This window comes from Bufo bufo, chromosome 2, assembly GCF_905171765.1.
Source record: "Bufo bufo chromosome 2, aBufBuf1.1, whole genome shotgun sequence".
Lineage (NCBI taxonomy): Eukaryota > Metazoa > Chordata > Amphibia > Anura > Bufonidae > Bufo > Bufo bufo.
In genome coordinates, this window is record NC_053390.1 from 160,218,351 (window position 1) to 160,243,087 (window position 24,737).

The window sequence follows — 24,737 nt, forward strand, 5'->3', positions numbered from 1 at the left end:
AAAGTTTCAAACCTCATCCGACTTCTATACTGCCCTCTCAGGTGATCCAGCTCCTGGCAAAGATTTCATCCAAAGAAATGACTTTGAGAGTATCTGTAGACAGTTTTTGACCTCTAAGTTCATCCCAATTCCAGATCCGACGTGGTTGGAGAATTATGTATTATTACCGAGTTTACCCCATAAATGTACCACCCTCATTTATAGACAGATTCTATGCGCAAGAGATTCTAATGTGCCGCCATGGGTAGCCGAGTGGGGAAAAGAGTTCCAACTTAAGTATGATGACGCTGATATTAAGTGGATTCAAAAATCTTCGCATGGCTTCTCCAAGTGTATAAAAATACAGGAAAATTCTGTCAAGACAGCGCTGCGGTGGTATAGAACGCCCGAGTACCTTTTTAAAATCAAGATACTCTCCACTGATCTTTGCTGGAGGTGTACTGCCGCCACTGGCTCCCTATCTCACATCTGGTGGTCCTGCCCGGCCATCAGACCCTTCTGGGAAGGTATTGAGTCCGCTATTAATGTAATTTGTGCAATGACCCTGAAGCCCCCAGCCCAGCTGGTCTTACTCTGGTTACCTACTCCAGACTTTCGTCCGGGGAAAAACAATTTGGCCACACATCTGCTCATGGCCGCAAAGCTTTTGATCCCAGTAAAGTGGAGATCAATTGATCCACCATCACTAGGGATGTGGCGTGACAGGGTCCACCAGATGTGCCAGATGGAAGAATTGATAGGTTGGACGTATCACAACAGAGACAGATTCTTGCAGCTCTGGCAACCTTGGTTAAACTATAGATCAGATCTTCTCAACTCTCAGCAATGGGACTCTGAATAAGATTTTTGGTAGGTGGCCAACTTTTTCTCCCCTCCTGCCCGTTCTCTGCCCGGCCCATTATAGAGACCTACTCTGGTGACACACAGTCAATATATATGTTTGTACCATACCTCAGACAATACGAGCAGTCCTACCTCCACTACCGACCTGAGCGGGTTACACAATATACTTAGGGTTGACACAATGTTGGGGCTTTGTTTTTTCCCCTTCCTTTATTTATATGTAACTGTTGTTATGTATATTTGTACTGTAAGATCGATCACTTTAAGGGCCTTTTAGCCCTAGACAAGTGGTGGTCACATTCTAGCTTGTATTGTTAGGCAATGCCTTTGATGCTGTATACCTAAATTTGATTGTGATGTTAAACACGCTATATTACGCTTTATACTATGTGATGACCTTTGTTTATTTGATCAATAAAAAGATTTCAAACATATAGTGCACATCTAGGATTAGACGTGCATAAGTGAGTGTCACATTTAGGCCAGAAATACAGATTTTTACTTACTGGGGTGAAAAAAAACCATCTGTTTCATATAGTGCACATCTAAGATTAGATGTGCATAGATGTGCATAAGTTAGTGTCACATTTAGGCCAGAAATATAGCTTTTTGCTTACTGGGGTGAAAAAAACCCATCTGTTTCATATAGTGCACATCTAGGATTAGACGTGCATAAGTGAGTGTCACATTTAGGCCAAAAATACAGCTTTTTGCTTACTAGGGTGAAAAAAAAACATCTGTTTCATATAGTGCACATCTGGGATTAGATGTGCATAAGTGATTGTCAAATTTAGGCCAGAAATACGGCTTTTTGCTTACTGGGGTGAAAAAAAACTCTGATATACTGCACATCTGGGATTAGACGTGCATAAGTGAGTGTCACATTTAGGCCAGAAATACAGCTTTTTGCTTACTGGGGTGAAAAAACCCTCTGATATACTGCACATCTGGGATTAGACGTGCATAAGTGATTGTGAAATTTTTTTTTTTTAATTCGTTTTATTGAAAACACAAAGCAAATAGTAATGACAATCTCAGTACAAAATCCAGCATTATTTGTACAATATTATTATCATGTAGAGATGTACATATGATTTGTGCATTATAATGCTAAATAAAATAAACAAAATAGTAAAATAACAATTGACAATAAACTTCTGTGCTGTATCGCTACTTTGCCTCTTTTATTACTAGGTGAAGGGTCTTCTTCCCCAGAACAAATAGAGTCACATAGACATTATAGATCTATCCCAGCTTATTTATTTCAGAACTTTCTTTTATATTCTATTCCCCTTTCACATCACTAAATCACTACTATTCCCCTTGTTCTGCCCTTAAGGCCTCAGACAATCTATGTGCAGAGTAAGCAGTACTCAGGGAGGTGCACCAAGTCCCCCACACCTTTTGAAATTTAGTTGTACATCCTCTATTCTTAAATACTACATTTTCGTATGGTATAATGACATTGACTAGTTGTTTCCATTGTGCTAAAGTGGGTGGCCTATCTCCCATCCACCTCATGGCGATCGCCTTCCGCGCCAAGAATAGTACTTCCCTAAGGAATATCCTGGTATGATGTGAGTACATATTCTCATCCATTATCCCAAAGAGGCAGATCTTCGGGTGCAATGGTACTACAAATCCCAATAAATCAGTGAGTAGTTTAACTACCCCTTCCCAAAACGTATGCACATAAGGGCATTCCCATATAAGGTGCCAAAAGTCAGCATCCACTGACGTGCACCTATGACACTCAGAATGGGTAAGTCTGCCCATTCTATTTAGCCTCAATGGGGTCAAATAGCTCTGATGAATTATGCAAATTTGAATAAACTTGTTATTCACGGCGGGTGACACTAATGTGGGGGATTCTAGAATATCTACCTCATCTTCATTACTTAAATCTGGAATTTTAGCTTTCCATTTACTAAGTGCTTGAATTGGGGTGCCCTTCAGCTTTACATCCAGTAGGTGGGTATATAAAGCTGAAATGAAGCCACGTGGTCCTTGTGAGCGGATAACTCCAATCATTGGGAAATTGGACAGTGAGATTGGGGTATCCCTGTAATGAGTTTGCATGGCGTGCCTCAATTGTAGAAATCTATAGAAAGCATGTCTAGGCAGCCCGTGCCTATGATTCATGGACTCATAGTCATTGAAAGTATTATTACTGTAGAGATCGCCCAATGTGACAACCCCATGTTCCTTCCAGAATGTATTTTCTTGCATTGCCAGTAAATCAGGGAACATAGGGTTATCCCAAATCAGGGTCTCCTGCAGATCCGTTTCTATGCTGTGCATGCCTTTACTAGCTTTCCAAATCTGAATGGCCACCCTATGAATTGGTAGTAGCTTCCGTGCGAATAAACTAGGTTGCTCCAGTACCGGCCACAAATTGGAGATGCTCAGGTATTCAGCTAGATGTTTCTATTGTCTGCATAATTCACCTCCCTGTGACAACCAAGATTTAATATTTCTCCACTGTCCAGCTAAATAATATAAATATACATCAGGTAGAGACATGCCTCCTTCCTTTTTAAAGCGAGTCAAGTTAACTATTGATAACTTGGGCCTGTTGGTGCCCCAAATAAAGGGTGACATCAACGAGGTGAGATTTTGGAAAAACTTTTTTGGAACTGCATATGGAGCATGCTGCAAAATATACAAGCACTTTGGCAGGACAATCAATTTTATCAAATTGATTCTCCCTGGTGCAGACAAAGGCAGGTTCTGCCATATCCTAAATTTCTCCTTGCAGTACTCCAGCAAAGGTTGAATATTTAGTATATGGAAGGACGTGGCATTTTTGGTGATATGTACACCCAGATATTTGTAGCTGTGTACAACAGGCAGTTCCCCTGAGTCAAAGGTATCATCCAGTTGATATAAAGGACATAGAGTCGATTTTGACCAATTTATCCGCAGTCCCGAGAATTGGCTGAATAACTCAATTGTGGTGATTACCCTGGGTAGTGTAGATTCCGCTTGTGACATGAAAAGCACCATATCATCAGCATACAGCCCAACTCTATCCTCTTGTTCTCCTATTTGAATGCCATTATAATGTGGGTCTGTTCTTATGCGCATTGCCAGTGGCTCTATAGCTAGGGCGAACAGTAATGGCGACAGTGGGCAACCCTGTCTGGTTCCTCTCTTCAGATCAAAGTTGTCTGATAGTATCCCATTCACTAATATACCAGCTCTGGGGCTTTTATATAATAATTCCACCCATTTTCTGAATTTAGGGCCAAAGCCGAATTTCCTCAGGACCTGGAACAAATATGGCCATTCAACCGAATCGAATGCCTTTGCTGTGTCTAACGAAGCCAGAGCCCATTTCTCCTGCCTCTGAACACCAATCTGGGTCACCACCTGCACTCTCCTGATATTATCAGTAGTGGATCTACCCGGCATGAACCCGGATTGATCTGGGTGTACCAGGTTGGTGACCACTCTGCCCAGACGTACAGCCAATATTTTTGCTATAACCTTGTAATCTAAATTTAACAAGGATATCGGACGATATGACCCGCATTCATCCGGTTCCTTGCCAGGTTTCAAAAGCACCACTATGGTTGCATCGTACATTGTTGGTGGGAAACATCCATTTCTGAAGGCGTCATTATACATTTTAAGCAAAATAGGAGTAACATGAGCAGAATATCTAACATACACCTCTAAAGGTAGTCCATCAGGACCTGAGGCCTTGCCCCTTGCCAGCTGTGAGATGGATTCCTGTATCTCTAAAATAGTTATGGGTGCATCCAAACCGTCTACTGCTTCCTGCGTCAAAGTTGGAAACTCCAAATCCCCAAGGTATTGCATTACATCCTCTATCTCATAGTTCACCCTAGAATCATATAGATCTCTATAATATTCCTGAAATCTAGCTGCTATAGCCTCTGGATCTACGAGTATCTGTCCATTAGCTGCTTTAATGCGTAATATGGCAGGGGATGCTTGGCTCTGCCTAACAATGTGGGCTAACAGTTTACTGGACTGGTTGCCCAGCTCAAAGTAAGTCTGCTTGGAGAAAAACATTTTCCTTTGAGCTTTTTCCTTAAGCAGAGTCAAGTATTGTCTCCCTTTATACAACCACTCCTCTCTATTCAGATCATTGGGATCGGCGACATATGCTGCCTCTAATCTATTACACTCTGCCGCCAGGTCCTCCTCCTGCCTAGCCGACGACTTTTTGATATAGGATATGGTGGATCTGAGGCAGCCTCTGAGATATGCTTTCATGGTTTCCCATAATAATACATTATTCGATTCTTGCTCATGTCCCTCCAAGAATACCTTCAATTGGTCAGGGATACGATCAGACGGTCCAAACAAGGTCAACCAAAATGGATTAATCCGAGCTGAGCGTCTGGTCATATCCCCACCCAGCGCAAATGCCAACTGCACAGGGGTGTGATCAGATATGCCTCTAGGTCCATATTCTACACTATACACCAGGGAGCTCGTACTTGAGTTGCCCAAAACATAATCTATGCGTGACAATGTACCATGACTGGCGGAGTAGCATGAGTACTGTCTGATATCTGGATGCTTCAGTCTCCACATATCCGTCCACCCTACCTCTTCCATCAATTCAGCCAGAGACGTCTTGTTGTTATGATGATTATCATCAGCTTCTACCAGGTGGTGCCTATCCAGGTCCCTATCTAAGGTCATGTTAAAATCTCCCATGCTGATTACACGGGCTGATGGATAAGAGGCTGCAAAGCTCACCGCTTGCTGAACCACTTGCATGGAGAAGGGCGGAGGAATATATACACCTATGATAACATACAGTATACAGTTTATGTAAGCTGCCACAAACACGAATCTACCCGCTGTGTCTGCCTGGCACGCTTCCACCTCCCACCTGAGAGATTTGTGTACCATGAGAGACACACCCCTAGACATACTCGTATAGCATGAGTGTTGCGCCCATTGAATCCAAGGCTTTAGTATGCGCCTCGTGTTATCTGCTGTTAAATGAGTCTCCTGCAGGCAGAGGACATGTGGATTAAATCTCCTGACTGCAGAGAATACCATAGCTCTTTTCCTAGCAGCTCCCAATCCCCTGACATTCCATGACATTACTCGCAATTCTGCCATGATGATATTATATAATGAACCGCAGTTATCTTCCACTTCCCCCACCTCTTTGCATTATAACTGATACAGCACATATAACATAACATTTTAACTGTCAGGCTTATCCTGACATATACTGTGAGTGCCTGCATGGTGTAAAGCTTAACCATTCGCATCACTCTTGACACATATAGACAAAAAGCAATATACCTCGTTTGTTCTGTGGCACTACAAGTTAACGGGGTGTGCTTTTGGCATTTAACCGATAGCACCAATGATCTTGAATCTAATACAGAAATGAATCTGAACATACCGTCTGGGACCCAGTCCCTAACCTCTACCAGGACCCCAGGACAAAGAACTCTGAACATCGGGCCAATACGGACATTCTCAGTATATTAGAGGACACATGTGCTATTTGCCCTATCTCTCCTGACCATAATTCTCCCAGTGCCTCGGATACTTAGATCAAATGATTGTTAAACTATATCCTGTGAGTCCAACAAATATATACTTAGGCAGTCCAGATGATATCGTTGGTCCAATGTCCAGGCTCCCGGGCCCCACCTCCGCAAGCAAACAATAAAATAAGATAAAATAATATGTTGAGGAGTGTTCCCACTATTATCTTGGGGCTCTTGGGTTTCTTCCTCTTCCATCCAACCAATTAGTGTCTTCCTCAGGGCTATTGAAGAACCGGCTCACATCGCCATCTGCTACTCTTAGGCGAGCTGGATATACCATAGAATACGGCAAATTCTTCTCACGTAGCCTCCTTTTCACGACACTAAACGTGGCTCTGCGTTTTTGTAATTCAGATGAAAAATCCGGAAAAATCATAACCGTGCTGTTTTCATATTTAAGCTCTTGTTTCGTACGCGACAACTGCAATATATGATCTCTGTCCATAGAGTTCAATAACCTTGCAAGCAAGGGTCTTGGAGGAGCTCCCGGTGGAGGAGGTTTGGCGGGAACGCGATGAGCTCGTTCAATAATAAATGCCGCCGAAAATGCCGCGTCCGGGAAAGAATCTCGGAGCCAGGTAGTGACAAATGCACATGAATCATTGCCCTCAGCTTTCTCCGGCATGCCGATAATCCGCAAATTGTTGCGTCTTGTACGATTCTCGTAATCGTCACATTTCTGCTGCCAAAAGTTTATCTTTTGCTCCAATTCCTGTACCTTATCGGGAAGCGGTTGCAGGCGGTCTTCCACATCAGAGATCCTGTTTTCAGTCTCCTTAACGCGGTCTCGGATGGCCTGCATATCATGGCGGAGTAGGCCAATATCTACTTTTACCTCCTCCAGTTTGCCCACCATGGACGTGCAGCATACAGATATAGCCTGTAACAGTTGTTCAGTTACTTGCTTGAGAGAGGGTTCACTTTCCGCGGCTCCCACTTCCTCAGACACAGCGTCCTCTTTCGCCCTCTCCACTGACGACGCACAAGCTCCCGCGCCATCTTGGTCTTCCACGCGGGCAAACTCACAGAGCCTGTCCACTGCAGACTGCGTCTTATTTCGAGCCATATTCGGGTCACGGGTCTTTCCCGACCTCCTGCCGGTTCTAGATGGAATGTTTGCGGCGATGAATTAACAGGATAATGTAGAAGTTAGGTGAACTGGGTCCGGAGCTCCTCTACATGCGTCCTCACATACCAGCTTCTGGCCACGCCCCAAGTGACTGTGAAATTTAGGCCACAAATACGGCTTTTTGGTTACTGGGGTTATAAAAACCCTCTGATACACTGCACATCTGGGATTAGACGTGCATAAGTGAGTGTCACATTTAGGCCAGAAATACAGCTTTTTGCTTACTGGGGTGAAAAAACCCTCTGATATACTGCACATCTGGGATTAGACGTGCATAAGTGACTGTGAAATTTAGGCCACAAATACGGCTTTTTGGTTACTGGGGTTATAAAAACCCTCTGATACACTGCACATCTGGGATTAGACGTGCATAAGTGAGTGTCACATTTAGGCCAGAAATACAGCTTTTTGCTTATTGGGGTGAAAAAAAACATCTGTTTCATATAGTGCACATCTAGGATTAGACGTGCATAAGTGAGTGTCACATTTAGGCCAGAAATACAGCTTTTTGCTTACTGGGGTGAAAAAAAACCATCTGTTTCATATAGTGCACATCTAGGATTAGACGTGCATAAGTGAGTGTCACATTTAGGCCAGAAATATAGCTTTTTGCTTACTGGGGTGAAAAAAACCTCTGATATACTGCACATCTGGGATTTGACGTGCATAAGTGAGTGTCACATTTAGGCCAGAAATACTGCTTTTTGCTTACTGGGGTGAAAAAAAAACATCTGTTTCATATAGTGCACATCTAGGATTAGATGTGCATCAGTGAGTGTCACATTTGGGCCACAAATATGGCTTTCTCATACTGGGGCATACTGTGGTGAAAAAAAAACATCTGTTTCATATAGTGCACATCTGGGATTAGATGTGCATCAGTGAGTGTCACATTTGGGCCAGAAATACGGCTTTTTGGTTACTGGGGTTATAAAAACCCCTCTGATACACTGCACATCTGGGATTAGACATGCATAAGTGAGTGTCACATTTAGGCCAGAAATACGGCTTTTTGCTTACTGGGGTGGAAAAAAAACATTTGTTTCATATAGTGCACATCTAGGATTAGACGTGCATAAGTGAGTGTCACATTTAGGCCAGAAATATGGCTTTTTGCTTACTGGGGTGAAAACAAAACATCTGTTTCATATATTGCACATCTAGGATTAGACGTGCATAAGTGAGTGCCACATTTAGGCCAGAAACACAGCTTTTTGCTTACTGGGGTGAAAAAAACCCATCTGTTTCATATAGTGCACATTTTGGATTAGACGTGCATAAGCGAGTGTCACATTAAGGCCAGAGATACAGCTTTTTGCTTACTGGGGTGAAAAAACCCTCTGATATACTGCACATCTGGGATTAGACGTGCATAAGTGAGTGTCACATTTAGGCCAGAAATACGGCTTTTTGCTTACTGGTGTGAAAAAAACCTCTGATATATCGTACATCTGGGATTAGACGTGCATAAGTGAGTGTCACATTTCGGCCAGAAATACGGCTTTTTGCCTACTGGGGTGAAAAAAAACCCATCTGTTTCATATAGTGCACATCTAGGATTAGACATGCATAAGTGAGTTTCACATTTAGGCCAGAAATACAGCTCTTTGCTTACTGGGGTGAAAAAAAAACATCTGTTTCATATAGTGCACATCTAGGATTAGACATGCATAAGTGAGTGTCACATTTAGGCCAGAAATACAGCTTTTTGCTTACTGGGGTGAAAAAAAAACATCTGTTTCATATAGTGCACATCTGGGATTAGACGTGCATAAGTGAGTGTCACATTTAGGCCAAAAATACAGCTTTTTGCTTACTGGGGTGAAAAAAAAACTCTGATATACTACACATCTGGGATTAGACATGCATAAGTGACTGTGAAATTTAGGCCTGAAATACGGCTTTTTGCTTACTGGGGTGAAAAAACCCTCTGATATACTGCACATCTTTGATTAGACGTGCATAAGTGAGTGTCACATTTTGGCCAAAAATACGGCTTTTTGCTTACTGGGGTGAAAAAAAAACATCTGTTTCATATAGTGCACATCTGGGATTAGATGTGCATAAGTGATTGTCAAATTTAGGCCAGAAATACAGCTTTTTGCTTACTGGGGTGAAAAAACCCTCTGATATACTGCACATCTGGGATTAGACGTGCATAAGTGAGTGTCACATTTAGGCCAGAAATACAGCTTTTTGATTACTGGGGTGAAAAAAAAACATCTGTTTTATATAATGCACATCTGGGATTAGACGTGCATAAGTGAGTGTCACATTTAGGCCAGAAATACGGCTTTTTGCTTACTGGGGTTAAAAAAAAAACCACTCTGATATACTGCACATTTGGGATTAAACGTGCATAAGTTACTGTGAAATTTAGGCCACAAATACCGCTGTCATATAGAGTTAAAAAAAAAATTATTGTGTGCAATACCCTACATCAGCGTTTTTATTGGCGGTTAATTATTTTTAACAAACTTAACCACTTTTTACTTTGCTTGGTGAATGCTAACTATGAGGCAAACATCTAATAAGGGACGCGGTCATGGTCGTGTTGGTGGAGCCTCTGGTGCAGGGAGAGGACGTGGCGTTCTGCCACAGCTACACGTCCTACTGAACCTATTACCTCAGGTCCCAGTAGCCATCATAATCGACAGCGATATTTGGTCGGGCCTAATGCCGTTCTAAGGATGGTAAGGCCTGAGCAAGTACAGGCGCTAGTCAATTGGGTGGCCGACAGTGGATCCAGCACGTTCACATTATCTCCCACCCAGTCTTCTGCAGAAAGCGCACAGGTGGCGCCTGAACCCTTGCCCATCAGTCTGTCACATCACCCACGTGCATATCTGGGAACCTGTCTGAGCCTCAAGTCATGCAGCAGCCGCCACTACTTCTCCAGGAGAGCCGTGCCCTCCCTGCACAACCAAGTATCGGATAAAATCAAGTGTGCACTGCGCAACACCATCTGTGGCAAGGTCCACCTAACCACAGATACGTGGACCAGTAAGCATGGCTAGGGACGCTATATCTCCCTAACTGCACACTAGGCAAATGTAGTGGCGGCTGGGTCTCAGGCGGAGAGCTGTTTGGCGCACGTCCTTCCGCCGCCAAGGATCGCAGGGCATCATTCTTTGCCTCCTGTTGCCTCCTCTTCCTACTCGGCTTCCTCCTCCTCTTCTACCACCTCCTCATCCGGTCAGCGACAGACCTTCACCACCAACTTCAGCACAGCCAGGGGTAAACGTCAGCAGGCCGTTCTGAAACTGATGTGTTTGGGGGACAGGCCCCACACCGCGCAGGAGCTGTGGCGGGGTATAGAACAACAGATTGACGAGTGGTTTCTGCCAGTGAGCCTCAAGCCCGGCCTGGTGGTGTGCGATAATGGGCGAAATCTCGTTGCAGCTCTGGGACTAGTCGGTTTGACGCACATCCCTTGCCTGGCGCATGTGCTGAATTTGGTGGTGCAGAAATTCATTCACAACTACCCCGACATGTCAGAGCTGCTGCATAAAGTGCGGGCCGTCTGTGCGCGCTTCCGGCGTTCTCATTCTGCCGCCGCTTGGCTGTCTGCTCTACAGTGTAACTTCGGCCTTAACGCTCACCGCTTCATATGCGACGTGCCCACCAGGTGCACCGTGCACATGCTGGAGAGACTGTGCGAGCAGCATCAGGCCATAGTGGAGTTTCAGCTACAGCACGCATGGGTGAGTCGCACTGCGGAACAGCACCACTTCACCACCAATGACTGGGCCTCCATGCGAGACCTGTGTGCCCTGTTGCGCTGTTTCGAGTACTCCACCAACATAGCCAGTGGCGATGACGCCGTTATCAGCGTTACAATACCACTTCTATGTCTGCTTGAGAAAACACCTAGGGCGATGATGGAAGAGGATATGTAGTGTACGGGGACTGTAATGCCCGTCACTACCAAAGTGTCACTTGGTGTGCTGTCGTCCCTCCTAATTATGGGAAGTTGGTATATGTCAGTTTTATAAAATGTCATGTAATGTAATGCATGTATTTCCCTTTTACTGTGAAACTTGCATGTACAGGCCTGCTAGGGGTGTCATTCCAGCTTCTAGTCATTAGAGGGAGCTAGGGAGCCCTAGTCTATATAAGGCCCATTCAGGGAAGGGAAAGGGAGACGGAGTCTAGTGTCTGTAATCTACAGTTGGAGATTAGACAATGTCAGAGACAAGTCCAGGCCCGAAGCCTGCTGTCCAGGAGAAGATTCCCTCCTGAATTCCCATATGCAGAAACAGGAATATCTTAGCTAAAGAGCCTGAGGAAGCTGCGAGAGAGAGACAGAGGCAAAGTGCAGAGAAGCAAGAGGTACTAAAAATAACAGAGGAGGTACTTTCTAAAGCTATAGCCAAGGATATAAAGCCAGAACTAGGTTATTGGGCCTTGGTGAAGAATTGCTATATTCCAGGATCAGACAGAAATAGAGTGCAAGCTCCTGTACTGCAAGTCCTGTGTTCAACACTCTGTAATCACCTTGCTAAATCTGTAATTGCCTGCATCAACCGTATTGCAAAATCGACTGTATGCCAAGGAACTGCGATTCCAATATTGTCTCAGCATGAAAACTACTAAAGTTGGAGTTCTGTTTTAATACCACGTGTTCCTCAATTTATTCCTGCTATCCGCAAACGGCGTGCCACCGTTTACTTGGCACTGGCGTCACGAACAATTTATACCATCACCTGCCCTTGCAGAGAGTCAGCCGTACCAGGTTAGTGTATATTGCACTACATCACCCAGAAACACTTATTGCACACAACTTGAGTACGCTGCATGTGGCCCCGGACGAGGAGGAGAAAGAGGGGTCATCTCTAACACTTTCAGGCCAGTATTTTAGAAGTGGCTCAGAAAGAGGATTTTTGCAACAACAGAGGCCAGGTACAAATTTGGCCAGCCAGGGCCCACTACTGGAGGAGGAGGATGGGGATGAAGCATGTTCACAGCGGGGTGGCATCCAACGCAGCTCGGGCCCATCACTGGTGCGTGGCTGGGGGGATACAAAGGACAAGCTGTCCTCTGTGGGAGGCGTATCGTCTGCGTCCTTCGTATCCCCCCAGCCACGCACCAGTGATGGGCCCGAGCTGCGTTGGATGGGGTGGCATCCAACGCAGCTCGGGCCCATCACTGGTGCGTGGCTGGGGGGATACGAAGGACGCAGACGATACGCCTCCCACAGAGGACAGCTTGTCCTTACCTCTGGGTAGCCTGGCACACTTGAGCGACTACATGCTGCAGTGCCTGCGCAATGACAGCAGAGTTGCCCACATTTTAACGTGTGCTGACTACTGGGTGGCCACCCTGCTGGATCCCCGTTACAAAGACAATGTGCCGTCCTTAATTCCCTCACTGGAGCGTGATCAGAAGATGCGCGACTACAGGCGCACGCTGGTAGACGCGCTCCTTAGAGCATTCCCAACTGACGCCAGGGGACAAGTGGAAGCACAAGGCGAAGGCAGGGGAGGAGGAATAGGTCGCCAACGCAGCTGTGTCAGCACCAGCACCTCAGAAGGCAGGGTTAGCATGGCCGACATCTGGAAAAGCTTTGTCACCTCGCCGCAACAACCGGCCCCAACTGCTCATATGGAGCGTGTTAGCAGGAAGCAGCATTTGAACAACATGGTGGAACAGTACCTGTGCACACGCCTACACGTACTGACTGATGGTTTGGCCACCATTCAACTTCTGGGTCTCCAAATTGTCCACATGGCCAGAGCTTGCCCTGTATGCCTTGGAGGTGCTGGCCTGCCCTGCAGCTTGTGTACTCTCTGAACGTGTATTTAGCACGGCAGGAGGCGTCATTACAGACAGACGCAGCCGCCTGTACACAGCCAACGTGGACAAGCTCACGTTCATTAAAATGAACCAGGCTTGGATCCCTCAGGACTTGTCTGTACCTTGTGCAGAATAGACAGTTCTAACAGCCTCAACCATCCATCCTTGTACTCAAGTGCACTTATTCCTTTTTTTTTTTATATGTTCCAATATTTTGGGGGATATCCCTATGTAAAAATGCAAAATAACACACATCTGTGTTGGCTACCTATTCCTCCTTCGCCGCCGCTTCCACCTAGACCGCCACGTGGGCCTACACGGCCACATCCACCCATTCACCGCCTCCTCAACCTCTTCCTCCTACATCATTCCTAATTTTTATTTTTTTAAGGTCTTTTATGTTTTTTTTAATTCATTTCCCTATCCACATTTGTTTGCAGAGCATTTGCCATGCTCTTAAACACATTTTGCTGCCTTTTGCAGTCCTCTAGCTGTTTCCAGGGCTATTTTAGAGCCATTTTAGTGGCCAAAAGTTCGGGTCCCCAAACCCGAACTTTTTTTTAAGTTCGGCCGAACATCCAGGTGTCCGCTCAACTCTAGTAGTAATTAGAGATGAGACCTTCGTCAAAGGTTTCCAAAAATGTGATTTGATCCGAATGGTGAGTTTAAGTGTTTGTTTGTTTTTTTTGTTTTGTTTTTGGCCTCAAAAATTTGAACTTAGGCACTCCCTTCAAGCTCAGTAATTAGATACCATAACAATACCAAGCTCTGTGCATAGATACAGCAACAGAACTCTGTTACATACATACTTCTACACATGCCGGCACTATTTCATACACACACTGTCATACATGCAGGCACCTTACATACACACATTTTCATACATTCAGGCAGTCTTACATACACACACTGTCATACATGCAGGCACCCTTTCATACAAACACTGTCATACATGCAGGTACTCTTACATACACACACTGTCAGACATGCAGGCACCCTTTCATACACACACTGTCATACATGCAGGTACTCTTACGTACACACACTGTCATACATGCAGGCACTCTTACATACACACACTGTCATACATGCAGGCACCCTTACATACACACACTGTCATACATGCAGGCACTCTTACATACACACACTGTCATACATGCAGGCACTCTTACATACACACACTGTCATACATGCAGGTACCCTTACATACACACACTGTCATACATGCAGGCACTCTTAAATACACACACTGTCATACATGCAGGCACCCTTACATACACACACTGTCATACATGCAGGTACTCTTACATACACACACTGTCATACATGCAGGCACATTTTTAAACCAATTACAATATATGTAGATTCCTTCCCCACCTCATGGCCCTCTGTGTTGCTAGTTGTGTCCCCAAGTCCTGAGCCAGGCTCCTCCCTATCGCAGCAGCAGGGCTCCAGACTGATCACACAGGCAGCAGTCCTTCTAGCAGAGCTGCCTCATTGGAGGAGAGGCTGTCAGTGCTATTGACTGACAGGTATTAGTCCAATCAGCACTCCTGGTCAGAGTAAGGCTGTTTCCACATGATCTAATTTACATAAAATCGCGGCAAAATGTCACGGCCTTTGCTGTGTGCGCCGTGACACTGGTGCCATGCTTGCTGCTGCCGGTAGCAACGTGTTGCTGTTATGGCATGTGGTGGCAGTGTCTCGGCTTTGCATGTGTGCGCCGTGACATGGTTGCCACGCATGCTGTTGCCGGGGGCAACGTTGTGGCTGGTGTGTGCACTTCCCCTTTAAGTTGTAGCCGTCCCCTGTCTGGTGCATTAAGGGTTAACTACCTTGCTGGGTGTGGTCACTAGGTGCTTCTTATACTTGTGGCTTAAGGTCAGGAGTCAGTTGTACTCATTGTCCGATTGTTCCATCTTCCAGTGTGAGGGCCACCTAGTTGGGACATCGATGTCTCCAGCGATATCTTCCCATTCTATCCTCCATGTTCCCCTATCTTACCTGTGCGGTTGTTTGGTGTGGGTTTATGTTCAGGGTTTGTTGTACGTCTTGTTTATTGTTACATGTCTGGGCTGTTGTTGGTGTTTGTCCCTACATGTATGTTTGACGTTTGCCCTGTATGTTGAAGCCTGTTTGCAGTGCTGCTTGGGGCTGCCATGCACTGTGTGAGCATGGGGGGCTCTGGCAGAGTTGATATGCTGGATTCCTGTGTGGGTGGTTTGTACTGTGACCTGCTGTGTGTTCGGGCTCCTGTACTGATGCACGGGTTCCAGTTGTGAAGGCTTCGGCAGGTAAGTGAGTTGTCATGTTATTCTTACCTGCCGTTCCTCTTGCTGCGAATGGTCTCTCCTTTTCCCTTTGTTGCTAGGCCTGTGGAGACTCTGGTTCATCTGTGTCTTGGATGAACCTGGTTGTCTCTGGTCCCTGTCTCCTAACCTCATGGAAATTCAGAGATTTCAGGGTTCTGAGGTTCCAGCGTATGGGCCCTCCTACCTTATGGGTCGGCTCATACAGTTAGGAGAACAGGGCCAGATTTAGGGATGCTTTAGGTCAGGGGTGTCAAACTTAAATTCATCGGGGGCCGCATCAGCAGTTTGGTCACCCTCAAAGGGCCGGAAAACTTACAGTTACTTGGCTTGGCCCTTGGGGATCTCGGACGCCACTTCCACACTTTGGCCGGGGGCTCGGTGGAGCTGATGAGGTGTTTTATCCTAATGAGAAAGATTTCATAATAAGTATTTGGAGATAATAACAGCCCCCAGTAATAACAGCCCCTCTGTGCCAGTAATAACAGCCCCTGCCAGTAATAACAGCCCCCTTTGCCAGTAATAACAGCCCCCCCTTTGCCAGTAATAGCAGCCCCCAGTAATAACAGCCCCCAGTAATAACAGCCCCTCTGTGCCAGTAATAACAGCCCCCAGTAATAACAGCCCCACTGTGCCAGTAATAACAGCTCCCAGTAATAAGAGCACCTCTGTGTCAGTAATAACAGCCCCTCTGTGCCAGTAATACCAGCCCCCAGTAATAACAGCCCCACTGTGCCAGTAATAACAGCTCCCAGTAATAAGAGCACCTCTGTGTCAGTAATAACAGCCCCCAGTAATAAGAGCCCCTCTGTGCCAGTAATAACAGCCCCCAGTAATAACAGCCCCTCTGTGCCAGTAATATCAGCCCCTCTGTGTCAGTAATAACAGCCCCTCTGTGCCAGTAATAACAGCCCCTCTGTGCCAGTAATAACAGCCCCCCCTTTGCCAGTAACAAACAGCCCCCCCTTTGCCAGTAATAACAGCCCCCGCCAGTAATAAAAGCCCCCTCTTTGCCAGTAATAACAGCCCCCCCTTTGCCAGTAATAACAGCCCCCGCCAGTAATAACAGCCCCCCCTTTGCCAGTAATAACAGCCCCTGCCAGTAATAAAAGCCCCCTCTTTGCCAGTAATAACAGCCCCCCCTTTGCCAGTAATAACAGCCCCCAGTAATAACAGCCCCCGCCAGTAATAACAGCCCCCCCTTTGCCAGTAATAACAGCCCCCGCCAGTAATAAAAGCCCCCTCTTTGCCAGTAATAACAGCCCCCCTTTGCCAGTAATAACAGCCCCCAGTAATAACAGCCCCCCCTTTGCCAGTAATAACAAACAGCCCCCCCTTTGCCAGTAATAACAGCCCCCGCCAGTAATAACAGCCCCCCCTTTGCCAGTAATAACAAACAGCCCCCCCTTTGCCAGTAATAACAGCCCCCGCCAGTAAAAGTATTGTACATAATAAAAATAATAAAAAAAAACACATACTTACCTCCATGTCAGTGATGCGATGCAGGCCTCTTCTGGCCTGTGTCCCACGCTGTATGGCTCAGGCAGCGCGATGACGTCATCGCACCGCCTGCGCCAGCCTCTGATAGGCTGCCGGCCTAGTGCCTGCAGCCTATCAGAGGAAGGGAAAGTGACACGCCTCTCCCTCCCCTACCGCAGCACAGGCAGGCATCTGTATCGCTGTCCTGAGGACGGCGATACAGATGACTGGAGATGAGCGCTTCCACAATGGAAGCGCTCATCTCCCTGTGCCCAGCCGCCGCCGCCAGCTCGCTCGCCTGCCACATATCGGCGGCGGCTGCGCGGGCCACATGACGCGGTCTGGCGGGCCGGATTCGGCCCGCGGGCTTTGTGTTTGACACCCGTGCTTTAGGAGGTGACCAGCTCCCTTATTCCACTGTACTGGCCTAGCAGCTCCTATTATCCCTTGACATTGTACAGAGGGGGTAATAACAGTCCCTCTGTGCCAGTAATAACAGCCCCCAGTAATAACAGCCCCACTGTGCCAGTAATAACAGCTCCCAGTAATAAGAGCCCCTCTGTGTCAGTAATAAGAGCCCCTCTGTGCCAGTAATAACAGCCCCCAGTAATAACAGCCCCTCTGTGCCAGTAATAACAGCCCCCAGTAATAACAGCCCCTCTGTGTCAGTAATAACAGCCCCTCTGTGCCAGTAACAAACAGCCCCCCCTTTGCCAGTAACAAACAGCCCCCCCTTTGCCAGTAATAACAGCCCCCGCCAGTAATAACAGCCCCCTCTTTGCCAGTAATAACAGCCCCCGCCAGTCATAACAGCCCCCTCTTTGCCAGTAATAACAGCCCCCCCTTTGCCAGTAATAACAGCCCCCAGTAATAACAGCCCCCGCCAGTAATAACAGCCCCCCCTTTGCCAGTAATAACAGCCCCCAGTAATAACAGCCCCCCCTTTGCCAGTAATAACAGCCCCCGCCAGTAATAACAGCCCCCCTTTGCCAGTAATAACAGCCCCCGCCAGTAATAACAGCCCCCCCTTTGCCAGTAATAACAAACAGCCCCCCCCTTTGCCAGTAATAACAGCCCCCGCCAGTAAAAGTATTGTACATAATAAAAATAATAAAAAAAAACACATACTTACCTCCATGTCAGTGATGCGATGCAGGCCTCTTCTGGCCTGTGTCCCACACTGTATGGCTCAGGCAGCGCGATGACGTCATCGCACCGCCTGCGCCGGCCTCTGATAGGCTGCCGGCCTAGTGCCTGCAGCCTATCAGAGGAAGGGAAAGGGACACGCCTCTCTCTCCCCTACCGCAGCACAGGCAGGCATCTGTATCGCTGTCCTGAGGACGGCGATACAGATGACTGGAGATGAGCGCTTCCACAATGGAAGCGCTCATCTCCCTGTGCCCAGCCGCCGCCGCCAGCTCGCTCGCCTGCCGCATATCGGTGACGGCTGCGCGGGCCACATGATGAGGTCTGGCGGGCCGGATTCGGCCCGCGGGCCTTGTGTTTGACACCCGTGCTTTAGGAGGTGACCAGCTCCCTTATTCCACCGTACTGGCCTAGCAGCTCCAATTATCCCTTGACATTGTACGGTGGGGGGTTTTCACCACTCCTCGCCGTGACACAAAATGCCTGTCTATAGAAAAGCTGAGTGACAACCACTGCGGCCACCATTACAGCTCGTGACACCTGAATTGTCACCTGGCTGCAAGGAACAGTAATCATGCTGAAGGTGGCATGATTGACCTGCCTGGAATCTGGTGCCAGCTCTCTCGGGAAAAAAGTTGCAGCACCTCAAGGCATGACTACAGTCCAAATGGTGCAATTTGCATGTAATGTACCTTTTTTTTTATTTTTTATATTAGTACTCAGATATTAGATTTTCTACATACAAGCCTAGAATGATGTTATACAGCAGGTTGGTGGTGATTTAGGTTAGGTTCTAGGGATGAGTGAATCGATATTGGATACTTCATTTGAAGTCGATTCGCATAAAACTTTGTTTTAATACTGTATGGAGCGAGTGCTTCGTAAAGTATTAGAATGTATTGGCTCCGATGAGCCGAAGTTATTACTTTGCGAAGTCTCGCGAGACTTCGTGTAAAAACTTCGGAAATTAATTTCTACTGTAACAAATCTTTGTATCGAACTCAGGTTTGGTTCCAAGTGGTACCTTGGAATTGAACTTGAGTTCGATACAAAGGTTTTTTACAGTAGAAATTAATTTCCGAAGTTATTACACGAAGTCTCGTGAGACTTCGCAAAGTAATAACTTTGGCTTATCAGAGCCAATACATTCTAATACTGTATGGCTCATCAGAGCCAATACATTCTAATACTGTATGGAGCGCCCACTCCGTACAGTATTAAAACTAAGTTTTATGCGACTCGACTTCAAACGAAGCATCCAAAGTCGATTCGCTCATCCCTAGTAGGTTCACATCTCCACTATGTTAATTCGGCAGCTTGTTCCGGCAGAGTAACAGACCACTGGAGTTACTGAATCTGGCAATCGGATAACCTTATCGGTGATGTCAAGGTAGCCTTATTCCCATCTCAGACAATGGGGGCATATTGCTAAAATATGCCCCCATTGTCTGATAGTTATGGGTCCCAGAGGTGAGACCCGAACCTATATCATAAATGCAGACAAAAACTGTTTTATCTGTGATTTTCACTGACCCATCAACTTTAATGGCCGTGTTTGGCCGGTGTCTTGGACCAAAATAGTGCACGTCTGCATGATTTGTTCACTGACCCCTGGTCAGTAAAAAAAATACTGACATATGAACAGACACATTAAAATAAATGGGTATGTGTGATATCCATGGACAGCGCATGTCTGTGAAAAATGGAAATGTGAACGAGGCCTAAGGGAGTTTATGGCTCTGCTGTTTCTATGACTCACATAGTCTTCAGTGGAGAGGGGCTTGCACATGCACATGTACATGTCTCCTACAGGGCTGTAATATGGGGGGGGGGGCTCCAATATTTTGCCTAGAGGCCTGCACAACCTTGATATGGCCCTGAGGCTTTGTCACTATAGAACTGGGGTGATGGCAGTCCCATGAAGGGAAACACAAGTGCCACATGATGCACAGAAGAATAGTAAACCTATCATCATAACAATAATTACCATCAAACGTATAAAAATACTACTAATAATAAAATAAAATAGTAAACTGATAATAATAATAATAGTAAACATATAATGTCAGTAAACATACATAAGGCAATAATAATTATTCTAATAAGCATCTAAATACAGGGGGGTAATCCGCTGCGTGAAAGAGAGCCAAGCCCCGTTCCGGACAGCAGAGACACGGAGCAGTAACATGATTGATAATGCTCTGTGTCTCTCTGTGACCTTTTTACTACAAAATCACAGTGAGATAAAGTTGTCACTGTAATTTTGTAGTAAAAAGATCAGAGTCGCAACGAGCATCATAAATCTTGATAATGCTCCCTGTCTCTGCTGTCCGGATCGGGGCTTGGCTCTCTTTCACGTAGCGGATTACCCGCACAGATCCACTTGTGTGAGAGAGCCCTAAGGCTAGTGTTCGGTCATACTAAGTGTCAACCTAACAGCCTATATCATAAGGACACCAATGATAATGTATTAGTATAAAAAATTATGCTAATACATTATAAATTTAAAATAAATGTCTGAAACAGTAATCCTTTGTCAGGATTAATTTTTTTATGTAAAATGTTGGGGTTGGTGCATAGCCCTATCTTGCCATGGAAGCTGCGAGATGGGACAACCCCTTTGAGGGGTTAACATGGCATGATCATATTAGGCCCCTTTCAGACTAGCGAGTTTTCCACGCGGGTGCAATGCGTGATGCGAACGCATTGTGCACGTACTGAATCCGGACCCATTCATTTCAATGGGTCTGTGTACATCAGCGTCGTTTTTCACGCATCACTTGTGCGTTGCATGAAAATCGCAGCATGTTCTATGTTCTGCGTTTTTCACGCAACGCTGGCCCCATAGAAGTGAATGGGGCTGCGTGAAAAACGCATCGCATCCACAAGCAAGTGCGGATACGATGCGTTTTTCACTGATGGTTGCTAAGAGATGTTGTTTGTAAACATTCAGTTTTCTATCACGAACGTGAAAAACGCTTTCATGCGCATTTCACCCACGTGATAAAAACTGAACAACTGAACGCAATCGCAAACAAAACTGACTGAACTTGCTGGCGAAATGGTGCGAGTTTTCCTGAACGCACCCTGAACGTCCGGACCTAATCCATATCGTTCGTGTGCAAGAGGCCTTAGGAAAGGCGGTTGGCCTTCCAGCAAAGCATATTGCAGTTAAAAAGATAAGGAGTTTGACATCTGCTAGTCATGTGATTAATTGTAAGAATTTGTTCTATATTCATGGTAGCATTCTGACATAAGGAGAGCCATGTGCTGTCTCGTTCATAGGGTCATAGCAGGTCACGCTGTATTGCTGGAAGATAAAATGTACAGAAGGACATTGTTACAATAGAAATCCAGTACAGTAATAACAATTCTTCAATGTGCTGCTCCTCTGAAGCTTGTTAATCGGTTTTTCTCTTTATTTTTACAAGCTGCACAATACAGTTGTCAGTCCCCAAGAGCCTGGTTCACATATAATAATGGTGTTGTCTTGTATTTAACCCGTAAACCGTGTCTACCAGCTTTCCTTATATTATAGACTTATTCACACGTCTAGCACGACTCTGTTTAGGCCTCATGCACACGACCGTTCCGTTTTTTGCGGTCCGCAAACTGCGGATCTGCAAAAAACGGAAGCCGCCCGTGTGCCTTCCGCAATTTGCGGAACGGAACAGGCGGCCCATTGTAGACATGCCTATTCTCGTCTGCAAAACGGACAAGAATAGGACATGCTATATTTTATTTGCGGGGCCTCGGAATGAAGCAACGGATGCGGACAGCACACGGAGTGCTGTCCGCATCTTTTGCGCCCCCATTGAAGTGAATGGGTCCGCACTCGAGCCGCAAAAATTGCGGCTCGGATGCGGACCCGAAAAACGGTTGTGTGCATGAGGCCTTAGTATGTGTAAGGGTAGCACAAGGAAATCTTCCCTGCTGTTGTTGGGATTAGGCACACTTGAGCACAATTTTGAGCAAGGTACAATCACTTAAATGTTGCAGAACGGGCTACTCACCAATCCTTGGAACTGTATACAAGTGACATAGTGGGATGCTGTTTTCCTGGGGTTTCAAGCAGCTTACTGTCTTCACTGCCACATAGCTACGGCAGCCACTTACCTATGAATCCGTCCAGGTCAACTCCACACTTCTTCAGTGGCCTGGGTCAGGGTTGTGGATACATAGCTCGCATACCCAGTCAGCTTGCTGGACCACACACTGATTGCTTTGGCAGATACTACTCTGCCCTTTTATGATCTATGACCCTGCCCATGGAAAGCCCAACATATAATCACTTTCTCGCATGGTCCTGCCCATAACACATCCCAGGCATAGCCAATGGCACTAAAAACTACTGCCAACCAGCATGTCCAAAGGTGCAATATATTTCACCTGTGAAAATGGCTTGCACAAACATGCTGCATGTGATAAAATATACACAACAGCTTATCATGGGGGAAGAAATCCCAACTAAAGATTGGCAAAGTTTAGAAAAATTTGATTCGGCAACTTCACCGAAGTTAGTCAAGAAATTTAAATCGTTCCAAATTAATTTGTCACAAATCTCTATAAATCAGGTATACCCAGGCCACTCTGCCGAAGTGGCCGTGCTGCGGTGAAGAACCACTTGGCCAATTAGCCCGCAGCTGCATTAATAATGAAGACTGCACTGTATAGTCCTTCATTGTTAATGGCCACAAGACACCCTTTCAGGACCCTTTTTCTTTACGTTTTCTTTTTGCGCTCCCTGCCTTCCCAGAGCCATAACTTTTTTATTTGTCTGTTCACATAGCCATATGAAGGCTTGATTTCTGCGGGACAAGTTGTACTTTCCAATGTCACCATTTAATATTGCATATGATGTAGTGGGAAGCGGAGAAAAAAAATTCCAAATGGGGTGAAATAGCAAAAAAAAAAAGAAGCAATTCCACCACAGTTTTACGTTTTTTTTTTTATTTACGACGTTTAATGTACGATAAAACTGACTGGTTACTTTTATTCTACAGGTCAGTACAAATCCGGCGATACCTTATATGTTTAGTTTTTCTTGCGTTTTGATAGTGATTAAAAAATTTAAAAGTGAGAAACAAATCAGTTTTATTTTCTTATCGCCATATGTGTACGGAGCTGTATGGGGGCTAATTTTTTGAGGGGCAATCTGAACTTTTCATTGATACCATTCTGGGGTGTGTATGACTTTTTAATTACTTTTTATTAAATTTTCTTAGTAGAAAATGAAGCAACCAAAAACAGCGAATCGGCCATTTGGACGATTTTTTCCATTTTGCTGTTTGCCGTATGGGGAATATATTTTTATACTATGGGCGTTGTCGCACATCGCGCCAACCATGATGTGTATTTTTAAAAAAAATTCTGTTCTTTTATTTTTATTTTAGGAAAAGGGGGTGATTTGAATTTTTATGGGTTTTTTTACACTTTTTTATAGTTCCCATAGGGAACTATAACATGCAATCATTAGATTGCTATTCTCATAGACTCCAATAAACTAGCATTGGAGTCTATGAGAACATTTCTTGTTTCCTATGGAGCCCTATTACAGGCAAGGGCTCCATAGGAAATACTATGCAGCAGCCTCCTGTCATTAACAAAGACAGGGGCTGCTGCACACATGCTCCGGCTCCTCCGATCGCCGCACGGGGTGTTTCATGCGCTCAGATGCCGTGGTCAGGATTGACCACGGCATCTGAGGGGTTAAATGTATGCGATCGGCATTACTGCCGGTTGCGGACATGAGCTGCAGGTGTCTGCTATAGGAAGCCGCCACGTGGCTATGGTGCCCGCAGCACTGAGGAACGGGCACCATCTTTAAAGACCCGACCAGCACCGTACATGTATGGCGCTGGTCGTTAAGGGGTTAAACAGGGGCTGTTCCTAGTATGAAGTTTGGCTGGTTAGGTGGGGGCACAATATGCATATTATTGCTGTTCGTGCCGAAATTTCCTGCAGGTTATTTGACAGTAAACACAGAATTTTAGTCAGCTGTGGCATATCCACTTCTCCAACCGAAGCTCTCTCCTGTCCTACAGGTGGGAGCCCTTCTTCTGCAATATGATTTTCCTCCTTTTCCACATGATTTAATATCGATGAGAAAATGTCATCAGGAACATCCAGCTCCTCCTCTCTCTGCATCTTGCTGACTTTTTTAGGACATGGAGACTTTGAAGGATGATTTGGAAGAAGTAAAGCCAGCAAAAGATGAGGATGGTCATCCTTAAGACCTGGCTTCCCCTAATGGGTGAAGACTGGAAGGTATTGGTTGGCACGCTGGCAGTAGCATAATAAAGGCTTCCATTATATTGGTATTGAATTAAATTTATGGCTGATGTACGAATAAGTAAATGTGGAAATAAATAAATAAAATAAATCTGACGCAAAATAAGTCTCCCTGCCTATCCCTCTACAATTTTTTTCTATTCATCATTTTCAGCAACACTGTCCCTAGCGCATGAGCACTTGCCAGATCTC

General features: G+C 45.6%; 1 long non-coding RNA gene across 1 annotated transcript; it reads right to left on the reverse strand.

The window, feature by feature from the left end:
- Positions 1 to 366: 366 nt before the first annotated feature.
- Positions 367 to 24,737, reverse strand: LOC120991379. The gene is made up of 4 exons (XR_005776649.1): positions 24,726 to 24,737; positions 19,606 to 19,610; positions 10,144 to 10,150; positions 367 to 495 (listed from the first exon to the last, which is right to left on the reverse strand). It is a non-coding gene; the product is annotated as an uncharacterized LOC120991379 (long non-coding RNA).